The sequence below is a fragment of the Excalfactoria chinensis genome, chromosome 1, assembly GCF_039878825.1.
Source record: "Excalfactoria chinensis isolate bCotChi1 chromosome 1, bCotChi1.hap2, whole genome shotgun sequence".
Classification (NCBI taxonomy): domain Eukaryota; kingdom Metazoa; phylum Chordata; class Aves; order Galliformes; family Phasianidae; genus Excalfactoria; species Excalfactoria chinensis.
Genome location: NC_092825.1, coordinates 171,964,617 through 171,985,784, shown reverse-complemented (window position 1 = coordinate 171,985,784; position 21,168 = coordinate 171,964,617). Strand labels below are relative to the sequence as shown.

Here is a 21,168-nt window from a genome sequence, read left to right as displayed (position 1 = left end):
AATCATTGCAGAACACATTGTGATGAAAAAGAGGCTCCTTAGAAAATTTCTCCTTGGAAAATGATTTCCACTTAAATACTTGCCATTTGTTAGAATTTTCTCTGCTATGAGACCTCAATCATTCTCATTATTTATGTAACATAATAGCAATTTACTGTGACTCATATTTTGGATAGTAACAATTACATTTTGAGATTTTAAGACAGTGTTTATTCAGCCATATCCTCAGAATTCTCTTGCCATTTTTCTGTGCTTTTGCCATCTTTGTTGCTTGTCCTTGCCTACTGTTTTCCTTTATGGTATACAAATGAAAGATTATTGTTTCATCCAAAATGGAGCATGGGAAATATGGAAAGTCCTGGTTCATGATCATCAATAGCTATGACAATTTGCCTATGTCTCCCCTGTTTGAGTTTAAAACTATTGCCCTCGTCATATCAATATCAAACCACATAAAAAGTCAGTCCCACTCCTGCTTACAAGCTCCCCTCAAGTAGTGCAAGGCTGCAATGAGATCTCCCTGGAACTTTTTCCAGTCTTCTCTTCTCCAAGCTGAACAAAATCATCTATTTCATCCTTTCTTCATAAGTGAGGTGCTCCACCCCTATGATCATCTTCATTGCCTGCCTCTGGACCTGCTCCAGATGCTCAACATCTTTCTTATAAGGGGGCCTGGCTTATGCAAGGCTTTTGACACGGTCCCAAATACTAACAAAACAAAATCCTAATGTCAGTTGTTTTGTACATTCGATAACTTGTTCACAGCCTGATATAATAAACATGCTTTGCATTCCTTTGGTTTTATATAGAAAAATATTTGCAGATTAGTGAAATACCAAATCTCTCTTATTTATAAGTAGTGAAGCTTCCTAGATCAGTTACAAAGAATTCTTCTGAATTTATTAATTTAGAGACTAGCATTCTGTAACAGTGCATTATGATGATGACAGCATTTGGCACTTCAGTTAGTCTGGGCTGCCAAATTTTATTCCTTTGGTTTTTTTTGTTCTGTTTTAATGTTGTTTTTTCCTGAAAAGTGATGAATTTTTAGTGCAGTGTGTATACATTCTTGTTTATTCTTATCTCTTTTAGTGAAAAAATCAGGCATTGATGAGAGGTAAAAGAAATTTTTATAAAAAAGCCAACATCTTTCTGAAAGTGAGAAATACTGTTTGCAATTTAGCAACAGAAAAATCTTAAATGATGTTCATTGTATAGCTCTATGCTTTCACTACTAATGGTTTTAAAATGCTTTCCTCTGCTTGAGCAGACACTGTTGCTCAGTCATAATTATGACTGATATCTTTTAAGCAAAGACTAATGATATGTATGTCTGTAGTTGCTATGAAAATTCATGCAAAGTTGGTCAGTACATCATAAGCTAGAAACAAAATCTTTAATCTCTAAATAGTTTTAATTCCAGAGGATTCTGCTTCAGTTTCTTCTGTAATCTACCTTTATACTGCCTAAATGTGTGCTATCTATCAGGTGCTCACTCTGTTTCAAATAAAATTTATCTTGATGTTAAGCAGTTTCTCCATGGAGAAGGTGATTGGGTATTGGAACAGCCCTCCTAGGGAAGTGAGAGATTCCCCATCCCTGGACATATTAAAAGAAATGTGGATGTGGTAGTAAGGGGCATTGTTTAGTGTTGGAACTCAGTATATCACGTTTATGGTTGGACTTCATAATCTTGAAGGTCTTTTCTAACATAAATAATTCTATGATTCAATTTCATTATCCATAGGAAATGCAATAATGAATAAATTAAATTTGTATTCACATGTTGTTTTGCCTCAGATAGGTATCATCTGCAACATTCATATAAGTTATCTGAGGTACACAATGCACATTCAGGTTGGGAAAGATTTGCGTCCTTGAAATTAAGATTGAAGTAATTATATATGTATACACACACACTATATGTATATGTATTCTGTATTTCATAGACGTAGCCTAGAATTAAAATACCTACAGGAAGTAACACTGCATTTACTATTTGCACTTTTCTGATGTCACTTTTCCTTCTGGTCTCTTTTCAGTAGTGTGTGGGGACAGGACTAGGAGTAATGGGCTGAAACTTCAGCATAGGAAGTTCCGCATGAATGCGCGCAAGAACTTCTTTACATTCAGGGTAACGGAGCACTGGAACAGGCTGCCCAAAGAGGTGGTGGAGTCTCCTTCTCTGGAGATATTCAAGACCCGCCTGGACGCCTACCTGTGTGACATGATATAGGGAGCCTGCTTTGGCAGAGGGGTTGGACTCAATGATCTCTAGAGGTCCCTGCCAACCCCTACAATTCTGTGATTCTGTGATTCCCATATTAGGCAAAGACTTTAGAAAAAAAGGCTATAATAAATGATTTCCAAATTTCAGTGTTTGAATTAAAATGACTGCAAAGATGATATTTCTGATTCAGCTCTTTAAATTGTTTCTTGAAATGGGAATGCATTTAGGCATTTACAGATTGATTTATAAAACTGCCATTTACTTTTATGTAGGTTCTTTGCATAGTTTTCTCAGTGAAGGTAGAACATCCTGAGTTTAAGTAAGTTAAATTTTTCTCTTGTGTGTTTTTTTTTTGTTGTTTTGGTTTGTTTGGGTTTTTTTGTTGTTGTTTTTTGTTGTTTTTGTTTGTTTGTTCGTTTGTTTGTTTTCCTCCATGGAAACTCTTGTGAATGTTACCTTATCATTTTATTCTCAAGATTTCACTTTATGAAAAAAAAAGAGTTTGAAGGCATGAAAGAACTGTGGTATTGTCGGAATCAATAACCAAACTACACTGTAGCTGATTTTATTTAAAGAAAAACGGTGGAATAGTTTTATAAGTGAAGTGAAGAAGCTAGAGCTGCCTGGAGAAATGTCAGATTGACAAAAAGGCCCTTGTCTCCACTCCAGATAATAGGAGTATGAGGAGTTTCTTTTACTATATGTATACCCAAAAGCAAGATTAAGGCACAATGGGTCAAATACTAGCCCGACCAGTTTATTCCAAATCCTAATGCTTAGGGATCTGAGGAGAGGAAGATGACAGATAGATAGAAAATAGATAGGAAATAAAAGCAAGGAGTCTTTGTAGAGAACAAGATAGAAAGTCACCACTGTGGATCCAGCATGGTTCATAGTAGGTCCTTTGATCTCAAGAGCTTGTACAGTCAGCACTGGAGATGAGAGAAAGCAAGGAAGTTTTGCAGCAAGCAGGCCCTGGAGGGGGAGGGGTTGTTCTTCCAAATAGGTTTTTCCCCTCAGGGAATCCTCCATCAAAGGTTTCTTTGGGAGATTTTTCTCCAAAGTCCTTAGTTTAGTCATGGCCTTTTATCACCCACTTCTTAGGTTTGTTTCTTTTTTTCTTCTTTCTTCTCAGTTAGTGTGTGTCCCAGGTTACCTAGATTTACCTGTGACAGAGGCTGCTGCCCCTGGAAATGAAGGGAAGGAGGGGAATGGACAAAAACAGTGGCAGCAATCTAAGGAGAAAACTTATTTTACCAAATACGATATTGGAGTACAAGATAACACAATATGATACAATATAATTGCGGCTAATAAATCGAACAAGACAGAGAGAGAGAGAGAGAGAGAAAGAAAGAGAAAAAGAGTCCCTGAGAACCGGGAGGCCTACTGTGATCTCTAGGCAACAGGTTGGAACGTTGCGAGAGAGACGACAGGGCTGGAGCGCTCCAAGAGAGAGACAGGGCGAGAGAGAGAGCGTTTCAGCCTGGGAGCGAGATTATATACATGTCCTCCTCTGGTGATTCATCTCTGGCCACGTCATCCTCTGGGATATGTAGTTCTCCTCCAAGAGCTGAGTACTTGGGATGCTGCCATTCCACGGAGCTGGAGCATGAACCTTCCACACTTCCACATACCCTCTATTACACTTCCACATACCCTCTATTACACTTCCGTATGCCATTAACAACTACACTTTCTTATACCATCAAAACAGTTTGCCACTATTTGTACCCCCAGCTAGTGATGCATACTGCACGTGATGTCATGATGTAGAATATTGACAGCAACAGCACAAAACCATGACAGTGTGACCCACCTGGCCCAACAGATAAGCCAGCAGGGAGTGTTGCCTTCTCTGGCATGCACAAGCATTATCACCTTCTGCAATGATCAGCTCCTTCAAGCTGCACCCCCAAAAGTGCACTCATAAGCAGAAGTAATGTGGCATGGTGACACCCATCACTCACATCCCTGGAATTTGCAGTTGTCAGTTAGAGTCTTAACACCAAAAATGCCTCTCAAAGCAAGCTTTGAGACAAAAAAAAGTTTTGTCTTTCACAATCCTTCATGAACCAACGTGGTATTTCTGTCTTCCCAGCACCCCTACCCACATCTCAAGCCCCCTTGCCCATCCCATTGGTCCCCTACTTGCCTACAAGAGCAGCTTAAATTTCGTAGGCACACGCACTCCTACACACCATGTCTGGGAAGATGCAGATACTCACCCACCCTCAGCAGCTAGCACTAGGCTGAACCAGCCACTAGTGTGGAGTCCCACCCTCACCTCACTCATGTTTGTTACCACCTAGTTACTGATTTTCGACAAACCACCACTCCTGCTCCTGGCACATGTCCCCACTCCCTCCGCTGGTTGCTGTTGGGCCCCAACTGGCTTCAGTAGCTGATGCTAGGACCTCACTGCCTGCAGTATCTGGTACAACAGTATGCAAGCTACACCCTGATCTGACTCCAGTAGTTGGTACTAGGACTCCACTCTTTTCAGTAGCTATTACTCTTTTCCACTCTATCAATTTTGGTGCCTGTCTTACCTCTTTATCTTATTTTCCATGGCCTTCAAGTTAACAAAATGTTAAATTGCAGAAGACTTGGAGGACTGAATAGAAAACCAGCATGCAGTCTAAAAAATTGAGTTTTTTCTTAGCTCAACAAGTGAAAGCTTACTAATGAACTGATACACAATAAAAGTACAATCACAATGGCTCTGTAATCCAGCAGTAGAAGCAGAAACAAAATTCAGCCATTAAAAATTAAACTAAACTTTTAGATTAAAAAAAAAAAAAAAAAAAAAAAAAAAAAAAAAAGCCCTACAAGAAGAACACGGATATTGTAAATATCTTTTTTTGTTTTGTTTTGTTTTGTTTTTTTTTCCTGGAAGATATATTAATGTTTAATTAGCACTTAATATAGACAAATCCTACATATTACAAAAGAGTTACAGTAGATATTTGAAATCGCCATTTCTTCGTCTATGACTTAAAGCACAGAGATGTTCAGAAATTGCATTCTGTATTTGTGACTACTTTGCATATTCCATTGGGAGCAACATGGCAATTATTCAATTTCTGAATACTAGCTGAAGACAGTAAAGTTAAAATTTGCACAAACAATCCTTCATTAGGAGCACTCATGACAACCTGATTTATTGGTATACCTTAGGGTATGTAGTCTGATTAGCTGCTTGACTTTGACATACCATCTTTTTACTCCTGGGATCTCTGAAATTTACTTTCATGCATTTTCTCTTCTGCAGTCAGCTAGATATGAGATATCTGATTTATTCTATGTGACAATCACTGAATTAACCTTGCCATGTCTGACCATATAAAAGAAATTCAGACATTTAGACGTGAACTAAGTAGCCAGTAATGTAACAAAAATGATTAGTAATGCATTCTTATTTTCATTATATTTTAGTCCTAAATTTGTCTGGCTCTTAGAGACAGTTTGTTGATTCTGTTCTTCTGGCAGGGAGGTTTCTCTGAGAGATTCAAAAACTGTATCAGACAAGGCAGCCTAATCAAAATTGGTCATGCTTTTAGCGGAGTGTTGCAAGTGATCTCTAGAAGGCCCTTCCAACCTGAAATACTCTTTGACAGCTTTATGGAGGAGAAAGTATATTTCTTGACCAACTCAGATTCTAGTTCCAACATTATGAATTCAAATTCTTATGAACAGTAGACTCAATACCCGTGATTCAGATTTGGTTATCCACACATATACTTGAAAACAGCAAGAGTTAGCTGCGGTGTAAGTTGTTACAGTTTTCTTCCATCAGAATGGAATGACGCAATATTCTGATAACTGCATGCACATATATAGTGAAAAAAGTAATGGGAAAATATGGATATAATTCCTCATTTTGGGTTGGACAGAAAATAGTTTGGTGGCATGCTATTTCTGTACACAGAGATACATAGGTATGGAAGGTACAGGCATATCTGGTAGACAAGGTAAAGGCTGTTGGTGTAGTCTACCTTCAGCAAAGCCTTTGACTTGTGTGCCTCCGGTGGCGCAGTGGTAGAATTGCTGCTTGCAACACCAGAGGCCCGGGGTTCGAATCCCCATGGCGCAAGTGGCAGAAATGCTGCTCTGCTACACAGAAGGGCTTGAATCCCGGGAGTTGGACTCAATGATCTCTAAGGTCCCTTCCAACTCGCACGATACTATGACGATGACTTGGGACACTAAGTTTTCTGGAAGTGTCGATCTGCCTGGGGGTAGCAAGGCCCTACAGAGAGATCTGAACAGGCTGGATAGCTGGACTTAAGAGGTTCAACAAAACCAAATGCCAGTTCCTGCACTTTGGCCACAACAACCCCTGACAGCACTACAGTCTTGGGGCAGATTGGCTGGAAGACTGTGTAGAAAAAATGGACCTGGGAGTATTGATTAATACTGGACTGAACATTAGCCAGCAGTGTGCTCAGGTGGCCAAGAAGACCAGTGGCATCCTGGCTTGCATCAGAAACAGGAACAGGGAAGTGATTGTCCCCCTGTAATCAGCTTTGGTGAGGCTGCACCTCAAGTACTGTGTCCAGTTTCAGGCCCCACACTGCAAGAAAGACATTGAGGCCCTGGAGTGTGTTCAAAGAAGGGCAATGTAGCTGGTGAGGGGTCTGGAACACAGGCCTTACGAGGTGTGGCTGATGGAGCTGGGATTATTCAGACTGGGGAAGAGGAGACCTTATTGCTCTCTATAACTACCTGAAGGGAGGTTGATGTGAGCTGGGGGTTGGCCTCTTCTGCCGTGTAACAGTGATAGGACTAGAGGGAATTGCTTCAAGCTGTGCCAGGGGAGATTAAATTTTTTCAAATGTCCATCCCAGTTATGCAGGAGAAGAGGCCAAACGCCACCTCACCACTACATTCTTTCAGGTAGTTGTGGAGAGCGATAAGCATAGGAGCATAGGAAGTTCTGCACGAATATGTGCAAGAACTTCTTTATGGTGAGGGTGACGGAGCACTGGAGCAGGCTTCCCAGGTAGGTTGTGGAATTTCCTCTGGAGATATTCAAGACCCACCTGGACACCTACCTATTCCAGGGTCTCAATGTATTTCTTGTACTTAGGGGCTCAAAACTGAACATAGTATTCAATTCTGATTATGACACAAAAATAGAATTACAGAGTAATAAATAAAATACCATTCTGTTCACACTTGAATATCAAGTTGTTAAATTTACCATCCATGAGATTTCATCAAGCCAATGGGATGATATAAAGGATTAATTTGACCCTTTCCATTTACAGTTTTAAGAGATAATAGTTAACTGTAGTTTTTTTTTATCATTGGCACTTTTCATTAAATATATTTTTGTCTATTTTTTACATTGTGCTTTTGATTTTTGGAAAAATGGTTTATTCCACAAAGACTTTCTGTGCCTCTGTGTATTGCCCATTTAGAGGGCAAAGATACAAGGAAACTGATCTATATATGGGGTATATTTGCATAACTCAATCTATTTCAGTGAAACTGGGCAAGACATCCAGGAAATTGAGTATTCATATATACTCAGTAGTTAGACTGTGAATTGATAGTACAATCAGTTTGGGGCCCATCAGCAAGAAAAAATAATCATTGGCAATCTGAAAGGTGTTCAAAAGATATCCATCGAGATAATGGAAGCTGGATATTTGCTTTGTAAGAAGAGCCTGGTATAACTGAGCATGGTCAGTGTGGAATAGAGGTGGCTTCGTGGGGCCTAAAAGCAGCCCCCAGTGCCTACAGTGAGGTTATCATGGAGATGGATCTACCCTTTCCAAAGCAGTGACTAACAGGAGGAAAATAGAACAAGTGCAAATTGGAACAAGGGTTAAACATTTTCCCCATTAGTACAGCCATGTATTAACGCATGTTTTCCAGAAAGGCTGTGCAGTGTCAGTTCTTGGAGGTTTTCATGACCCATCTGGATAAAGGCACAAGTAACCAGATCTAATGCTGTAGTTGAACAAACAAAAGATTCAAAAACAAGATTGGACCAGCAATCTCCCAAGGTCTCCTCTACCCTTCATTATGCCATGATGCTATAATTCAGTGATCTATCTGATTTTCTTCTTCTATATATCACCCCATCTATTAAATAACTGACTTTAGACTTGCAATAAGCTCTAAAAGTCTATCTACTGAAGACAAGGGCTGCTAAACTAAACATTTTAAGTTTGCTCAAATGACAGAGACAATTTTTTTTGTATTTCCATCTTCTGAGAGACAGGATTGATGGAAAGCATTTTGATTCAAATATGTAAAATTGTTTAAACATTATCATTTAAGGATGACTTGAGATTTTCAGTGTAAGAAGAATATAAAATAGAATGTTAAACATATATCTTTAGATTTTTTAACTTTGCAGAGGGTTTTTTTCCTGACAGTTTGGGAATTCTAGAGGCTAATATTTGTTTAGGGGAAAAAAATAAATAAATAAATAAATAAATAAATAAAGCGTAAGCACAGTAAGAGATTTTTCCTCCAGTAATATGATCTTGTTGCTATAAGAGAGTATCTAAATGACAAGTTGTCTATTCAGCTTTGCAGAATTTGGCTGATTGTACAGATAATGGATAGAAGACATAATGTATCCTCAAGAAATATCAACTTGAGTTTTAAAATAACATTTTTACATGTGCCATGGAAAAAAAAATAAAAAATAAAAAAATGAATGGCAACTTTATAAACTAACATGAGGCAAGAGAAAACAAATGGCAAGAAACCTGGACTTGTGTCATCTGGTTATGTGGCATAGTGACATTTGAAGGGAAAATTGCAATGAAAGCCATGGCTCCATCAGCTAGGGAATTCCTTATCGGGAGACAAATGATGAAAGTAGCTCCACCACTTTTCCAATGGATTTCACACAGATTCTCTGCTTAACTATGGAGTTATTGAAGGTCATTCAGTCCCACATCTAGGCTTAAAAATAAAGCAGTCAGACTCCTCATGATCTTTCCCTGTCAATATTGATGTCTGTTATCTAGAGACAGCATATTCTCTTCTGCTCAGCACAGGGCCATCAACTACATCTTGTTCACAAGATTCACAACCATCTGCACTTGCACAGACCATTCTTGACTTAAAAAGAGCAGGTCAAGGCCACAGACAAGATCTGAGAATAGAACAACACAGAGAAACTCTATAAATAATAACAGTAAATTGCATTTGTTCTTTCAAAAATGATTTACATTAAGAAGTGTAGTGTAATTGCAAATGTGTCCCTTTTGATACTCTTTTCATTTTCAAATGGTAAGAATGAGTATATCTTAATTCATTAATGAGGCCAAGTTTCTTTACTGTAAGAGTATGAAGAAAATGAAAGTAGAGCCAGGCTCTTTTGAGTAGTTCTCAGATCCAGACAAAGAGGTAATGAGCACAAATTGGAACACAAGAAGTTCCCTCTGAACCCATGGAAGCACTTCTGAGCTGTGTGGATGTTGGAGCCTGATGCAGGTTGTTCAGAGGTAGTGGAGATCTTGAAAAGCACCCTGGGCATGATCCTGGGAACTCTGTTCTGAGTGTCTCTGCTTCAGCAAGATGATTATATGACATCCTATGATATCAAATCAGAAAGAACCCAGTTTCAGAACCTATCTGAATGACACCTGCTGGAAGGCTGTTTGGATCTGTGCTTTCTGATTGGTGAACTATCACCAAATAAAGATGACATGCCAAGCAGCTAAGCACTACATATCACATCAGTGCTCTTCTCATAAAGCTGTGTGCATCTTCTCATCATTGATATAACTGACTACTGTAAACTTTAAGTGAATAGCAAGCTTGGAATGTCTTCTTAAACACATGTATGTATGAAAACACAGAACTTTCTTGCTTTTTCTTACTTATGCAGAAGAAGAAAAGGAGGACACAGTAAGATCTGTGAACCTCCTCTAAGAATTTTCATACCTGAGATACATTGAGGTGAATACTTAGGATGAGACTAGATGAGCAATAGACAGCTGCCTTTAATCAAAATCTTTTAAAATCTTTTACTGTTATTGTTATTATTATCATCATCATTATTTCCCAAAGATTACAAAAAAATGATTTTTCTGGGCATTATATCTCACATTATATAACAAAAAGGCAGAACGACTGCTATTGTACTCTTCAGCTACTGAGTAGTCTGCTGGAGGCAAACAGAATTTATACCCCGTTTATAGCTGATGTACTGGACACACTTTCACTACAGGCATTGTTCTATCAGTGTCTATGTCATGTCTCCTAAAAGTCAGTGTCTATAAGATCTAACAAGACTGACCAGTTGTTGTCTTTGCTTACAAAATGCTTCAGGAAAGATTCACAAATCGTCTGTAGAAATTCACTGCAGGAATATAAGGAAGACAAAATGACACTTAAGAAAAATTGTAGAGAAAATTAATGTGGAACTACATTTATTTTCCCAGTAATCCCAAAGGCCAAGAACAAAACCATTAAGTTATCTAGAAAACCTAATAGACCTAAGTCAAGGCTGGGATAAAGAAAGCAATGCCAAACTAATGAACAAAAACTCATTTCTTGGCATAAAAGGGTGTGGTTTATCTTCAGTGAAGCTATAGTGTTTCCTGTTCTCATTAATTTAAACTAACTTGTGTTGCATTAATAGTCATCATATTCTAAGTAAATATTTTGAAAGAACTGATTTCTGTTCACGTTATACCAATGAGAAGTAACTGTTTTGACAGTCATGAACTAGGGCACTTCTCCTGTGAGGAAGGTTTAAGCTGGGGTTCTTTAGCCTGGTGAAGAGAAGGCTCAAAGAGGATCTATGTCTGTAAATGTCTATAAATAAGGAGCATGCAAAGAGGATGGAATGAGGATTTTCCAGTGGTGCCCAGACTGGAGACAATACACACAATTAGAATACAAAAGATTCCATCTAAATAGAAGGAAGCTCTTCTGTGCTGATGATGGAACACTGACACAAAGAGATTACAGAATCTCCCTCTTTTGCTGTGTGGACATGACCTGCTCTGATTGCCCCTGCTTGAGCAGGCAGCTTGGACCAAATGTCCTCCATAGGTCTTTTCCAACCTCAACAATGCTATGATTCTGACAACTTGAGATTTTACATTTTTCTTTTGCCTTTGCTTCTTGAGTCTGCAATTACAAGTGCTTTTTATTTGATGCTTTTGGTGCTGTTGTTCTTGGTGGTTATTTGTGTTTGTTTGTTTTTTGCTATTATAGTTATTTCTAAGTTTTGAAATATTTATTTATGCCACTCCTTGGAGCTTCTTTCTTATAGGTCGCCATATATGTTCAACATAAAATGTTTCATTGAAATTACGGTAAAAGCATTAGAGTTCTATTTCACAGAATCACAGAATCGTAGGGGTTGGAAGGGATCTCCAGAGGTCATCGAGTCCAACCGTACACCAGGTTGCACAGGTAGGTGTCCAGGCAGGTCTTGAATATCTCCAGAGAAGGAGACTCACAACCCCCCTCGGCAGCCTGTTCCAGTGCTCCGTCACCCTTACTATAAAGAAGTTCTTGCAGACATTCATGTGGAACTTCCTATGCTCTAGCATTGGAAGCATAGCATTTACTAGTTACAGACTAGTTACAGACATGTGCCCCGGTGGCTCAGTGTATGAGGTGCTGCTTGCAACACCTAGAGGCCCAGGGTTTGAATCCCCCCTGTGGCGCAAGTGGTACAAGTGCTGCTCTGCTACACAGAAGGGCTCGAATCCCAGGAGTTGGAGTATGTCAGAGTATGGTAGATATTCAGACATTCAGAAAGCAATCTGGAAATCAAGGAAATAGTAAAATGCCACTAAAGGCATTTTATTCATTTTCCTTTATTGTCAGATATCTACACTGATAGACAGATGAATCTTGTATAACTGTTTAGATTCCCCACTTAACCTACTGATCTCCTAGAACACAATTCATTTGTGTAAAGTTGACATAGGTCAAATGAATCAGGCTTCTGAAGTATCTCTTTCTAAAAGTTCTATTACATTTAAAATAATTTGTATAAAAATTAGTACAAAATAAATGGATTCTCAGCATTAGCTTCTTTGTTACATTAGATTCATACTATTACCTCCTCATTGACTACCTACTGCTACTTAGTCAAAGTACTATTCATTTAAATTTTGCTTTCATTTGATTCATATTTTGTAATCATAAGCATTTATGACATAAATTTGTCTGAATCAGTAAATATAAATATTCTAGCATGATGTTTTTACTTAGAATGAGCTTAATCACAGTTAATGTTATCCTGCAATCCATGCCTGTATTGTTAACAAGAAACATATAATATATATTAGTAATTGAGTTGGATAAAAATGAATGTATGCTTCCACAATAATTGTTCATGTCAATAATTTGCAATCACACTGGTGAAAATCCCATTTCATCTCTTTGGCTTGTGAAACCCATAAGGTGGTTTATTGTGGAGTAACCAAAACATCTGATTTTAAAATACATTAACAACAAGGATACATTTTTTCCTCAAATGTTTAGGTACCATTTCTGCAAACATCAGTCTTTCTAATGATATTTCATCAGTCATTAATCTTGAATCATTTACATATTATTTTCCATACATCACTGCTTTCAATATTATTTCTTCTTTATCTTTTTTAAGAGTATCTCTTGGTTTGTTATCATTTGTATAAGCAAATCATGAATAAAATATATATTGAACAATCGTATCCCAAAGTATACACAGATTTATACCTCCACTGAAATCTTTTCAGTAAGCCGACTGAGTTCAAGTAAACCATTCCTAGAAGTGAACTTAAACATTTATTGGTAGGATCAGCTAGACTTTCTAGTAGATTAATTAAGGAGCTCAGAGATTTTTTTATATAAAAAGGAAACAATGGGAAAGTTTTCATATATATATATACATATATATATATACATATATATGTATATTATATATATATACATATATACATATATACATATATATACATGTATATATATGTATATATCATAGAATCATAGAATTACTCAGGTTGGAAAAGACCTTGAAGATCATCAAGTCCAACCGCAGCCTAACCAGTAGCCTATCTCTTAAAAAACAACCACAAAACAATACCACAACAACAAACCTCTGCTAAATCATATCCCTGAGTACCACATCCAAGCGGCTCTTAAACACATCCAGGGATGGCGATTCAACCACCTCCTTGGGGAGCCCATTCCAGTACCTAACCACCCTTTCTGTAAAGAAGTTCTTTCTAATATCCAACCTAAACTTGCCCTGGCACAACTTGAGGCCATTTCCCCTCGTCCTGTCACAAGTCAGTAGTGAGAATAGACCTGCCCCACTCTCACTGTAAGAACCTTTCAGGTACTGGAAGACAGCAATAAGGTCTCCCCTCAGCCTCCTCTTCCTCAGACTAAACAGCCCCAGCTTCCTTAGTCTCTCCTCATAGGGCTGATTCTCCAAGCCCTTAACAAGCCTCGTTGCCCTTCTCTGGACCTGCTCCAGTACCTCCATGTCCTTCTTGTGCTGAGGTGCCCAAAACTGGACACAGTACTCGAGGTGAGGCCTCACCAATGCTGAGTACAGGGGCAGGATGACATCCTTAGTCCTGCTCACCACACCATTCCTGATACAAGCCAGGATGCCATTGGCTTTCTTGGCCACCTGGGCACACTGCTGGCTCATATTCAGCCGACTGTCCATCAGCACACCAAGGTCCCTTTCCGTCTGGGAGCTTTCCAGCCACACCTCCCCAAGCCTGTAGGATTGCCTGGGGTTGTTATGACCAAAATGCAGGACCCGACACTTGGCCCTGTTGAAACTCATTCCATTAACCTTGGCCCATCGATCAAGTCTATCCAGGTCTCTCTGTAGTGCCCTTCTCCCCTCAGGCAGATCAACACTCCCTCCCAGCTTAGTGTCGTCTGCGAACTTACTGAGGGTGCACTCAATCCCCTCATCCAAATCATCAATGAAGATGTTAAACAGAAGCGGCCCAAGCACCGAGCCCTGGGGGACGCCACTTGTGACCGGCCGCCAACTGGATTCCACTCCATTGACCACAACTCTCTGGGCCCGGCCATCCAACCAGTTCTTCACCCAGCGGAGCGTGCACCCATCCAAACCACGGGCAGCCAGCTTCTCTACCAGAATGTTATGGGGGACAGTGTCAAAGGCCTTACTGAAGTCCAGGTAGACCACGTCGACAGCCTTTCCCTCATCTACTAAGCGGGTCACCTTGTCATAGAATGAAATCAGGTTAGTCAGGCAGGATCTACCATTCATAAACCCATGCTGACTAGGCCCGATCCCATGGCTGACCTTTAGTTCGTCCATGATGATACCTGAGATTATCCTTTCCATAACCTTCCCAGGCACCGAGGTGAGACTGATGGGCCTGTAGCTGCCAGGATCATCTTTCCGGCCCTTTTTGAAGATAGGCGTCACATTTGCCAGTCTCCAATCCACCGGGACATCCCCAGTCAGCCAAGACTGCTGAAAAATTATGGACAGTGGTTTGGCGACCACATCCGCCAACTCCCTCAGAACTCTAGGGTGCAACCCATCCGGCCCCATGGACTTATAAACATTCAGCTTTCTAAGTAGATCCAGAACCATCTCATCACGGATCACGCAAGGCTCTTTTGGTTCCCCCTTCCTGTCTACCAGTGTAGGGGGCTGCGTTCCCAGGGAGTTACAAGCATAACTATTGAAGACCGAGGCAAAGAAGGTATTAAGTACCTCAGCCTTGTCCCGATCCTCAGTGACCAAGTTGCCCTCAGAATCCAACAAGGGATGGGGATTTTCCTTAGCCTTCCTCTTGGTATTGATGTGTTTATAAAAACATTTACTATTCTTCTTAACCTTAGAAGCCAAGCTCAGTTCTAGCTGCGCCTTGGCCTTCCTAATTTTCTCCCTGCACAGCCTCACTACAAACCTGTAATCCTCATAAGTAGCTCCCCCATTCTTCCAGAGACCGTAAACTCTCTTTTTGTTCTTTAGATCAAGCCAAAAATATATATGTATATATATAATATATATATATAATCTTTAACAATCCAGAATATTTCTATTAGTTTTAGGCATTTAACTCTGTAAAATGTTTCCTGTAATGCAAATTAATCTCATAACTTTTACTGTGAAACCTTTCAGATTTGTCAGTCTTCTTTTACAACAATCGCACCAGAACAATACAATATGATTATGTGGCAGAGAAGTTTTCAAAGGACTTGATTTTCAGGCAGAAAAACTCAGCTATTTTTTATCAAAAACAGCTATAACTTTTGGTGGAGTAGGATAAACAAACTACTTTTATATTATTTAGTGATAACTGGCAGGTATGAAAATATATTCATCCTGAAATCTTACAGATTCACATATTCAGAGTGTGACCCAAAACTTTTTGTTTATTTTATTTCACAACCTCTAGTTATGAGATCCAAACATTTCCCTTCTAAGTACAGTATAAAATCCACACATTATTTTCAACTAATGGCCACTTTTGTTATGTTGAAATAAACTCATTTTTTCATACAGTGTATCCAATACCCTTGCTTGCAGTCATAAAATAAAAATAAATAATAAAAATTTATTACATAATTATTCTGTTTTACCAAATGAACACAAATAGGTTTGAAAGAGCTCAACTTCTTTTTAACATTTTCCTCTATGTCCTCTTTTGTGTCTGACTGACTGACTGTTACACCTCTTTCATAGTTACATAGTACAAGGCCAGTTCTTAACAGGTTTGTTTTCTCTAACAGGATTTTTCCTACATGGTGTATTTATGCATTCAGAACTAAAAACTATTGAGACTGGAATTTATTTTTAAACCTCTCAGCTGATGATTTGGCCCACAGTATTTAACACGTGTATCATGGAGCCCAGCGTTCTCTTGTGACAAGGCTTTGTCTAAATATAACTTCTGGTAGTGGTCAGTCATAGCTTTAAGACTTAAGGGACTGCATGATATTATTGAAGAAATTTAAGAGTCAGTATAGTTCTGATCGAACACTCAGACCTGTCCTGTGAGCAAATTCAGTTAATTTTTATTTAAATACCTGCCTTTCTAGATTATTATTAAAGGCTTGCATACTACTTTTTTGAGGTGTACATGCAGTCTTGGTCAGTATGGTCTAAGAAATATTTTATTCTTTCTGCGTAGATAGAAACCCATATGCAAAGAGAAGTTTTCTTTTGTTTCTCTTTTGATGCAGTGCTAATACTACCAAATTATTAATAACTTCCAAACTAACAGTTATCCCAGATTTGATTGTACTTAGATTCAGTATCAGCAGTCAGCAGGAACATACTTGGTGGTAATTTGTTTTACTCCGGAAAGATCAGTAAAAAAGAGAATTGTTTGAAAAATCATTCCATATTGTGAACCATCTAATTGTTCAGGAGATATTATTTACTTATATTTCTATTGATCAACTGACAATATCATATTATTGTGATAAATAATAAAATAGTTTAAATTGTCAAATGACATACTGAAGGATTGCTGTCTGATGTACATTTCAAAGACTATGATCACCTATGGGTAACACTGGTAACTAGCTGTCTGAATAGTTCTACTTACTCGTCTGTGTCTTTATTCAATATCTTATATAGATATCTTAGGTTGGAAATGACTTCTTGAGAAAAAGAGTGCAGATGAGACAAGAACAGAGGAGAGTCTGAATTCAAATGTGAATGGTCTAAATGAATATTAGAATAAGAGAGATATATGGAGAGGTAACAACTCATGAAATTATGAAACATTTTACAAAGGTTTAACTTACTATTTAACATGACAAATGAAAAACTAGTTTGCTGTTCATTGGCCACATGTTAAATCATTACATGAATGATCAAAAGATCTTCTTCAAGGATTTTAACTGATGTGTTCTAGTTTATAGACTGAACAGTTTTAAGTACATGGACAGTATTTATAGTAGCTCAGCTGACTTTATTTATCTTCTGTGACTTTTACTTGTTCAATTATATGCTCCTATTCTAAACTCCGATTTTAGCTCACCTTGATATTAAGCAGAATGACATTCTCCAATACAAACTGTGCTGTTAAAAATCTTAGCTAAAATATTTTAAAACAATCAGCTGCTACCTAGGAAACACTTTGTGATTTTAAAGCCTTCATTTCCAGTTGACCTATCCAGTTAACTCCAAAATCTTAATGATTTACTTCTTTACTGTCTGTGTCCAGAAAATTAGTTGCCTTTTACAATTGGCTTTTTGGACATATAGGGCACTACAACTTTTAGAGAAGAGCAGATAAATAATTTCCTGGAAAATATGACCTTTTCTTTATGACACACACGAACTGAAGTACTGAGGCATTTGTATGCATTCATCTGGTGAAAAGTCAGTACTGTGAAATGAGTGGAGTCAGAATTTGATATGTCATACCTCACAGACATAGCATCTGCCAACATCCTGCTGTTCCTTGAATATAGGCAGTCATGACAGTCATGCCATTCATGTTAGATGCGAACTTCAATTCTCAGATATTTCTCCTAATTCAATCACAAAGAGCATGCAGTTCTAAATCAAAACCTCCTTTTACACAAAATATTACTTAACCAGAGAAGAAAACAAACAAACAAACAAACAAACAAACAAAAACAAAAACAAAAAACAAAAAACAAAAACAAAAACAAAACAAAAAAAAAAAAAAAAAAAAAAAAAAAAAAAAAAAAAAAACACCACCACCAAAAAGCCTAATAAGAGCCAAAATATTATCAAACAAACATCTAATATTGTTCTTCAAAACTGGAACTTTGGTATGCTGTACTTTTCTTGAATTTTATGCAGTCATTACTTATAGAGAATCTTGGATTTATGCCACTAAATGAAAATATCTGTGAAGTTAAAATAAATCATTGTCTGACTTTGTAGACCTAAGCCCCTTCTGTAGTCAGTAAAAAGAAACAATCAGTTTTTAGCCAGGATTAATCTTTTCTTAAACTAGAGACCTAAATGAAGTCAGATGAAACAAGTTATGGAAATGCAATGATATTTTTTCAGTGCAGTATAAAAGAAACAAGACAAACTCAAATGTAGAATTTGTGGAAGTTGCAAAAATTTAAACTGAGGTGACATCAATACCACACATTCAGAACTTGGAAAATCTTTCATGCTTTCCCAGATGATAATAGTTTTATATTTTAGCTGTTTTATACATTTCTTTAAAATTTGTAGCTTAAAGATATAGGAGAAAGGAATGTTGATGCTAAAGGTTTACAACACTGCCATGTAGCAAACAGAAGTGAAAACATAATATTATCTTAACATCAACATAAAGTAAAAATACATGGGTTGCTCTGAAAGTAATGCTTCCTATTTATTTCCATGGAAATTACAACAAAGAACACACAATAGCACTACTTTATAGAGCAAATTCTCAGCTACAAAACACTATTTTTCAATATAATTGCCACCATTAGCTATGTTTTTTTACCAGTGATGAACAAGAGCCTGCATGCTATGTTCATAAAAAATCTACACCAGAAGAGATGACCCACCGTATCACAGCTGTTGTGAAGGCATCACTGCTAGGAAAATGTTGCCAACACAGTCCATCTTTCATCAGCCTGAACAGATGGAAATCAGAAGGCACCAGTTCTGGACTGTACAGTGAGTGTGACAGGACAGTACAGCCAAGACAGGCAGTGTGCTCCACAGTCTTGAAACTGATATGGGGCCTGGCATTATTGTGTTGCAAAGGATTGTTTTCTTCTCTGTCATGACTCTGGAAGTTCTGCATCTCAAACTTTTTCTTTGATGGGAAATTCATGTGTTGCCACTCCATGGACTGCTGTTGTGATCACCACATCTCTTCACCAATAATGATAAGATCCACTGAACTGTCATCTGCAGCCTTGTACTGGCTCAATAAGACCTATCTGTTTCTGTGTGATCATTCATGGGACCCATCTGGTACTAACTATTCCAGTGTTGCTACCATCATTCCCAGTTCACTGAAGCCAATATTCAGTTCTGTATCCAGTTCCTGGGCCATAATCCACTGATTTACACAATTGAACTGGTCAAGAAACTCTTCATTTTGTGGTATGATAGCTGTGTATGGCCATCCAGAGTATGGCTTGTCTTTAATGTCCCCATTCACACTGCTGACACCTAGCACCTCACTTTGTTCACATTCACTGTGTGATCTACAGAAACACTCAGAAAATAACAATGAATTTCAGTGGGAGAATTTATTTATTTTTTTTTTCACATGGGGAAATTAAATTCCACAACTTTGCTTGATATAGGCTTCCATGACAGATGCCATTTTGTCAGTCTGCCGCTCTGCTGACATCTGCAGCATTGTAACTTGTAACAAAACATTGGCAGGAATCTTCAGCTTCTACTGCCATACTACCAACATTTACCTCTGACAGTGTGTTCCAACATAATAGAGTCATTACTATTGGAGTAGTCCTCATGTCTGTAGGCAGTGTTTGACACTGTAACATAATTTAGCTCAGTGCCACACAGAATGCTCATATGCAGTAGTCACAAAGGCATTTTTCCCTCTTTATTACTAATAATCATATGTATCAGCCTTCTACTACAGAATCACAGAATCATAGTGTTGGAAGCTACCTCAAGAGATCATTGAGTCCAACTTCCCTGCTAAAGCAGGTACCCCACAACAGGTAGTACAGTGAGGCCTGCATACAGGTCTTGAATGTCTCCAGAGGAGGAGATTCCACAACCTCTCTGGGCAACCTGTTCCAGACCTCCATGACCCTCACTGTAAAGAAGTTCTTCTCCCATTATTCTTTTTCCTATCACTACACACCACAGAGAAGAGCCTAGCCTCATCCATTTGCCTCCCACTTCCGGTTAGATATTTCCAAACATTTATCAGATCCCCAATCAGTCTTCTTTCCCTCTTTCAGGAAATGCTTTAGTCCCTTTATCATCTTCATAGCCCCCCGCTAGATTCCTTTCAGGAGAAACCTGTCTTTTTTAACTGTGGAGACCAGAACTGGACACAGTAGTTTAAATGTGATCTTCCCAGGGCAGACTAGATGGGAAGCATCAATTCCCTTGACCTTATTACACGTTCCCTTTAATGAACCCCAGGGTAGCATTGGCCTTCTTGGCCACAAAGGTACACAGCTGTTCATGGACAACCTGTTGTCCTACAGGACACCCAGGTCATTCTCTGAAGTGCTTCTATCCTGCAGGTCATCCCCAAACCTGTTCTGATGCATGAGGTTATTCCTCCCCAGATGCAAGACTCTACACTTGCTTTTGTTAAATGTCATCAGGTTTTTTCTGCCCAACTCTCTACCTGTCCAGGTCTTGTTGAATGGTAGCAGAGCCTTCTGGTGTGTCAGCCAATCCTCCCAGCTTTGCATCAGCAGTAGACTTGTCGGGGCTGGACTCCAGCTCTTCATCCGGGTCATTGTTGAAGATGTTGAACAAAATCAGACCAAGAACCAGTGCCTTGGGAAAACAGCTGGTTACAGGCCTCCAACCTTTGCTGCTGCTAACAACTCTCTGAGCTTTGCCATTCAGCCAGTTCACAATTCACCTAACCATCCTTTTATCTATTCACATTTTCTAAGTTTCATAACAAAGATATTGTGAGACAGTGTCAAGCACTTTGCTGTAGTTAAGGTACACACCATCAGCTGCTCTCCCCCCATCCACATAGCCAATGATGACATCATTGAAGTCGACCAGGTTGGTCAAGCATGATTTCCCCTTGGTGAATCCATGTTGACTACTACTGATAACCTTCTCCAATTGCCTGGAGAGGGTATCCAGAACAAATTGTTCCTTCAGCTTTCCAGGGATGGAGGCAAAGCTGACTGGCCCATTGACCATAACTACAAAGTTATAGATTTTCAAATGAATTATAAGGAGAATGATCTCAACCAATTCTATATGTCACTGTGAGGAAAAACAAACAAACAAAACAACAACAACAACAAAAACTTTAAAAAAAAAAAAAAAAAAA

General features: G+C 38.5%; 1 protein-coding gene across 6 annotated transcripts in view; it reads left to right on the top strand.

Annotated features, from left to right (window-relative positions):
* CNTN5 (contactin 5) overlaps positions 1–21,168 on the top strand; it is a 564,185-nt gene that overhangs the window by 372,803 nt on the left and 170,214 nt on the right. The gene's annotated exons all lie outside the window — the stretch shown is intronic.